Here is a 7,239-nt window from a genome sequence, read left to right as displayed (position 1 = left end):
TTACTGATTTTATAAGATGGAAAGTACTGAGAGAGACACCAGAACATTTGAAGAGCTTTGTTTTTGCTCTTTTCCTTATGCCGAATCTTACAGTTGGAGATGCTGCTGCTCAATTGCATAAATTAAATGTAAATATAATAGGTGTAACAGGACCTTGGAATATGTGTCAGGTGGCAGTATTGAATTACCAAAGACAAGGTGAGCGTACTTATTGTAATGGGTGGCAAAGGCAAAACAATACCTACAATGGCATGACTCAAATGGACCTGTGGTACTGGCTAATCAATCATGGTGTTTCCAGGGACCACATACATAAGAAGCCTACTAAGTTTTTATTTGATCTGTATAAGCAGAAAAGCTCTAGGATGAATGACAGGAAGTCAGTATTGGATCGTAGCAATAGAGAATCTCGCTTAGTCAACCAATTTCCAGACTTGAGACACTTTACAGACCCAGAACCCCTTGAGTGAAGGGAAGGCTGGGTGCCCTTGAGGAAGGACTTTGCCACAGTACCAAAGAGTTATGCTGTTCACCTCTCACCCATCCTTCCCCAGAGAGACCTGCGGGGGGAAAGGAAATAATCAGACATTCTGTGGCCTATTGGATACTGGTTCTGAATTGACACATTCCAGGAGATCCTAAAAAGCATTGTGGCCCTCCAGTTAAAGTAGGGGCTTATGAAAGTCAGGTGATAAATGGAGTTTTGGCTGAAGTCCGACTGACAGTGGGTCCAGTGGGTCCCCAAACTCATCCTTTGGTTATTTCCCCAGTACCAGAATGTATAATTGGGATAGATATACTTAGGAATTGGTGGAATCACCACATTGGTTCCCTGACCTGTGGAGTGAGGGCTATTACAGTTGGAAAGGCCAAATGGAAACCACTGGAATTGCCTCTGCCAGGGAAAATAATGAACCAAAAACAGTATCACATCCCTGGAGGGATTGCAGAAATTAGTGCTACCATGAAGGATTTGAAAGATGCAGGGGTGGTGATTCCCACCACATCTCCCTTTAACTCTCCTATTTGGCCTGTGCAGAAGACAGATGGGTCATGGAGAATGACAGTTGACTATCGAAAACTTAATCAAGTAGTGACTCCAATTGCAGCTGCTGTACCAGATGTGGTTTCCTTACTTGAGCAGATTAATACGTCTCCTGGTACCTGGTATGCAGCTATTGATTTGGCAAATGCTTTCTTCTCGATACCAGTTCATAAGGACCACCAGAAGCAATTTGCTTTCAGCTGGCACAGTATACCTTATACCTTTACTGTCCTGCCTCAAGGGTATATTAACTCTCCAGCATTGTGCCATAGCTTGGTTCGAAGGAATCCTGATTGCTTGACTCTTCCACAAAATATAACACTGGTCCACTATATTGATGATGTTATGCTGATTGGATCCAGTGAGCAGGAGGTAGCAGACAGTCTGCACTTATTGTTTAAGCTTATGCGCATGAGAGGATGGGAAATATCCTGCCTCAAGGGTATATTAACTCTCCAGCATTGTGCCATAGCTTGGTTCGAAGGAATCCTGATTGCTTGACTCTTCCACAAAATATAACACTGGTCCACTATATTGATGATGTTATGCTGATTGGATCCAGTGAGCAGGAGGTAGCAGACAGTCTGCACTTATTGTTTAAGCTTATGCGCATGAGAGGATGGGAAATAAATCCAACCAAAATTCAAGGGCCTTCTACCTCAGTGAAATTTCTAGGAGTTCAGTGGTGTGGAGCATGCAGAGACATTCCTTCTAAGGTGAAGAATAAGTTGTTGCATTTGGCCCCTCCCTCCACCAAGAAAGAAGCACAATGCTTAGTGGGCGTGTTTGGATTCTGGAGGCAGCATATTCCTCATCTGGGTGTGTTACTACGACTCATATATCAAGTGACTGGGAAGGCAGCTAGCTTTGAGTGGGGCCTGGAACAGGAAAGGGCCCTTCAATAGGTCCAGGCTGCTGTACAAGCTGCTGTACCCCTTGGGCCATATGATCCAGCAGACCCGATGGTGCTTGAGATATCAGTGGCAGATAAAGATGCTGTTTGGAGTCTCTTGCAGGCCCCCATAGGGGAATGAGACTGGAGGCCATTGGGATTTTGGAGTAAGGCTTTGCCTTCATCTGCAGACAACTATTCTCCCTCTGAGAGACAGCTCTTAGCCTGCTACTGGGCCTTAGTGGAAACTGAACGTTTGACAATGGGCCACCAAGTCACCATGAGACTGGAGCTTCCCATCATGAGCTGGGTGTTATCCGACCCCCCAAGCCATAAAGTAGGCTGTGCACAGCAACAATCCATTATCAAATGAAAGTGGTATATATGTGATTGGGCTTGAGCAGACCCAGTGGACACAAGCAAGTTACATGAAGAAGTTGCCCAAATGCCTATGGTTCCTATTCCTGTTTTGATGCCTCCTGTTCTCAAGTATGCACCTATAGCTTCATGGGGTGTGCCCTATGATCGGTTGACTGAGGAAGAGAAGACTAGAGCTTGGTTTACAGATGGTTCTGCACACTATGCAGGCACCACTCAGAAGTGGACAGCTGCGGCATTACAGCCAATTTCTGGAACAACCCTGAAGGACACTGGGGAAGGAAAGTCTTCACAGTGGGCAGAACTTCAGGCAGTGCACATGGTCGTACATTTTGCTTGGAAGGAGAAATGGCCAGAAGTGTGATTATATACTGATTCATGGGCTGTAGCCAATGGTTTGGCTGGATGGTCAGAGACTTGGAAGGATCATGATTGGAAAATTGGTGAGAAAGACATTTGGGGAAGAAGTATGTGGATAAATCTCTCCAAATGGGCAAAGGATGTGAACATAGTTGTGCCTCATGTAAATGTTCATCAAAAAGTGGCTTCAGCAGAAGATGAGTTCAGTGATCAAGTAGATCAGATGACCCGCTCTGTGATTGTCAGCCTCTTCAGCTATCCCTGTCATTGCTCAATGGGCCCATGAACAAAGTGGCCATGGTGGCAGAGATGGAGGTTATGCATGGGCTCAACAGCATGGGCTCCCACTCATGAAAGCTGACCTGGCTACAGCTGCTGCTGAGTGCCAGATCTGCCAACAGCAGAGACCAACACTGAGCGCCTGATATGGCACTGCTCCCCATGGTGACCAGCCTGAAACCTGGTGGCATGTTGACTACATTGGACCACTTCCATCTTGGAGGGGACAGCGTTTTGTCCTTACAGGAATAGACACTTATTCTGATTATGGATTTGCCTTTCCTGCACGTAATGCTTCTGCCAAAACTACTATCCAGGGACTTACAGAATGCCTTATCCACCTTCTGCACAGCATCACTTCTGACCAGGGAACTCACTTCACAGCCAAAGAAGTGTGACAGTGGGCCCATGGTCATGGAATCCACTGGTCTTACCATGTTCCCCTCCATCCTGAAGCAGCTGGATTGATGAACGATGGAATGGTCTCTTAAAGACAGTTACAGCACCAATTAGGTGGCAATAGCCTAGAGGGCTGGGGCAGGGTCCTCCAGAAGGCAGTGTATGCTTTGAATCAGCGTCCAATATATGGTACAGTTTCTCCTATAGCCAGGATTCACAGGTCCAGGAATCAAGGGGTGGAAGTGGGAATGATTCCACTCACTATCACCTCTGGTGACCCTCTATGAAAATTTTTGCTTCCTGTACCCTCAACTTTGCACTCTACTGGCTTGGATGTTTTGGTTCCAGAGGAGGGAGTGCTTCTGCCATTTGAGACAACAAACATTCTGTTGAACTGGAAGCTAAGACTTCCCCTGGCCACTTTGGGCTCCTGATGCCCTTAAGTCAGCAGGCTAAGAAAGGAATAACAATATTAGGAGGGGTGATTGACCTAGACTACCAGGGGGAAATTGGACTGGTTCTCCACAATGGAGGTAATGAAGATTATATCTGGAAGGCAGGAGATTCCTTAGGGTGACTTTTGGTATTACCATTTCCTGAAATTAAGGTCAATGGGAAACTGTAACAGCCCAATCCAGACAGAGCACCAAATTGCCCAGACCCTTCAGGGATGAAAGTATGGGTCACTCCACCAGGGAAAGAGCCAAGACCTGCAGAGATGCTTGCTGATGGTGGAGGAAATACAGAATGGGTTGTAGAGGAAGGTAGTTACAAATACCAACTTAGGCCACGTGACCAGTTGCAAAAACACGGATTGTAATTGACATGAGTGTGGGGACCTAAAGGCCCCACCTTGCATAGGTCTGAAAGGAAGTTACTGGGGGCACGGCCTGCCTTGCTTTGAAAGTCTGAAGAATACTTCCGCACTGCTGAGGAGTGCATGATCAGCGCATGACCATCCTTAAGATACACCCTCGGGGGGGGGAGGGGGAGTTCCAGGTACCCTTATAAGCTTTCTAACACCTGTAATAAATGAGTCCCTGCCTGTCTAGACTCTCCGTTGCATCTGAGTGTCCCTGGGTATTGGGGGCAGCGTGGGCTGGCGAATGGCATGCTTACTCGTCCCCAATCATCGCTGCCCGGGGGTCGCTGGTTCAAACCCCTGGCAACTGGCATCCAACGTGGGGTTCAAAGGAAGGTGAAAAGAAAAAAAAGAAGGAAGAAAGGAGGGAAATGGATTGGGGCCAGTCGGAGGTTCGAAGGGCGGGGCAGAGTGGAGCACACACCCGCCTTGAACTGAGTGAGTGGGTCAGGGGCCCCGCGGGAAAGCCGGGCGGGGCACTGCCCCCCCCCCCCGGCTGGTGACCGGTGGGAGTCAGGGGCCCGTGTGAAAGCTGGGTGGGACGGGTGGCAGTAGCTGCTGCGCGCATTTAAAAAAAACAAAAAACAAACAAAAAAACCAACAAAAAACAAAAACAAAATAAACAAAGACCTTTGGCTGTGCTCTGCAACCAGCTCTGGGACAGCTGAAAAGGCCTGGGGGAAGGTGGCTTGGGGAAGGGCCCCACCCCTTCAGTTCTGCGGGTGGCCAGGGAACCACCCTGTCCCCCAAGTGCACCTGCAGCCAAATCCCGGGCTGAGGGAGCCCTTAGTAAAGCCTACAATGTTTTCACTGACTGGGGCAGATGTGGAGAAACCAAAAAGCAGCTCAATTCAAGGAACTCCTGGCCATTGCTTTCTGACAGTATTCAGACTTGTAAGCTCCTTAAAGAGAGAAGCCCCCCTATTTTCTTACAGCATCTTAGGGGGCACCAAGGATTGCCTGGGCTTTTATCCCAAGGCAATGCAGAGGCAGACAAGATGGCTTATAGGTACCACTTCTGCAATAGCCAGGGTAAACCCTAGGGGACTCAAGCCAACTTCCTTGTGGCAAATGGATGTCACACACTAATGCTCCTTTTGGAAAGCTTAAGTATATTTTCGTGTCCATTGACACATTCTCACATGCCTGTTGGGCTACCACTCATACAGGAGAGAAGTCTAAACATGCTCAGTATCATTTTCTCCAGTTCTCTGCTACATTGGGATTGCCCCAAAGAATTAAAAATGATAACGGACCACATTTTGTGAGTAAAAATTTACAAGATTTCTTTTCACTTTGGGGAATTCAACACAATACAGGAATTCCCTACAATCCCCAAGGTCAAGCCATTATAGAACGCAACCATCAAAACCTAAAAATTCAATTACAGAAACAAAAAGGGGGAATAAGCCCCCACCAATAGTTGGGTATGTCCTTATTCACTATTAATGTTCTTAATTTTCAAAAATATCAGTTGGAATAAAAAATCAGTTGGAATCCTGGCTTCAGAAGCATTGGGGACGACAGGAGCAGAGACCTGAGGTATGGGTAAGATGGAAGGATCCCATTACTGGGCAATGGAAAGGACCAGATCCATTGCTAACCATGGGTCGAGGCTTTGGGTGTCTACCCTATAGGAGATTCAAACCCTATATGGGTGCCTGTGAAAAACCTTAAGTGGGTAGGCCAGGATCCTACTGACCAGCATGACAGTCCATGGACAATAGTTCATGAGAAAAAATTCCTCTCTTTATTTGTATCCATCTGAGGTAAAGGACTCAGTTCCTTGGCTTCATTGCCAGTCAGCCTCTACAACTGGCTGATTGACTAAAAGGCACATGGTCTCAGAAGTATTTCAACTTGTCCTACGCCATGACTTGCTTTGTTTCTCTTGATCTTTAAGTGTCTTTACCAGATAATTTGGTGACAGAGGAACCTTGGAACTGCCACGGCCCACCTCCTCTTGATTACGGACTTCCCTAGAACCCCCTCCAGTTGCCCACGCTTGGCTAACCGAGTTAGGCAGAGACTAAGACTGTCACGGGCTAGCATTACCCACACGGCTGCCCTTAATCATGACGCATTTTTAGCCAAAGACAGGTAAGATGTCCCATGACAAGTACTCCTAAGACAGGACATGCACATGGCCAGATGCAATGACGGGCAAGGCTTGATCAGAGGTGACACAACCTAAGACAGGCAAAAACGCATAAGATTAGAGAAAGGAGATAGCCATCTCTCCTCAGGGAGCCACCTATGAGATGCGTAACCCGTGAAATAAAGTCAGTCCGGCCTTAAAATAAAAAGGGGGATATGTGGGGACCTAAAGGCCCCACCTTGCATAGGTCCGAAAGGAAGTTACTGGGGGCACAGCCTGGCTTGCTTTGAAAGTCTGAAGAATACTTCTGCACTGCTGAGGAGTGCATGATCAGCGCGTGACCATCCTTAAGATACACTCTCGGGGGGGAGGGGGTGTTCCAGGTGCCTTTATAAGCTTTGTAACACCTGTAATAAATGAGTCCCTGCCTGACTAGACTCCCCGTTGTGTCTGAGTGTCCCTGGGTATTGGGGGTGGTGTGGGCTGGCGAATCCCCAATTATCACTGCCCAGGGGTCGCTGGTTCAAACTCCCGGCACATGAATATTTTTGTCCTATTTGGTTAAGAATAGGCTTGTGCATGTATACACATATGTTAAGCAGATACTTGAGTTATCCTTTTTTGAATGTATAATTGAGATAAGTGTTAAGTGGTTAAGTGTTGTGAACCTATATGATTATATTGGGTTATGAGACACTAAAGGACTAAGCATTCCTTGAAGACTTTATCACCTATTCTAAGATATATAATGCACTCATCATTGTATGATGGGATAGTCATATCATGTTAGGTGAAATTATGATCTCAACATGGTTTTCATTTGAAAATTAAGCATGACATAGAGAGATGCTATTGGGTGTCAAGTTGACAAGGGGTGGATTTGTGATGGCTAATCCTGGGTGTCAACTTGACTGGATCTGGGATTA

This window comes from Nannospalax galili, unplaced genomic scaffold (genome assembly GCF_000622305.1).
Source record: "Nannospalax galili isolate Female #2095 unplaced genomic scaffold, S.galili_v1.0 scaffold262, whole genome shotgun sequence".
In the NCBI taxonomy this organism is placed as follows: Eukaryota; Metazoa; Chordata; class Mammalia; order Rodentia; family Spalacidae; genus Nannospalax; species Nannospalax galili.
Note: the sequence above shows the minus strand (reverse complement) of the source record.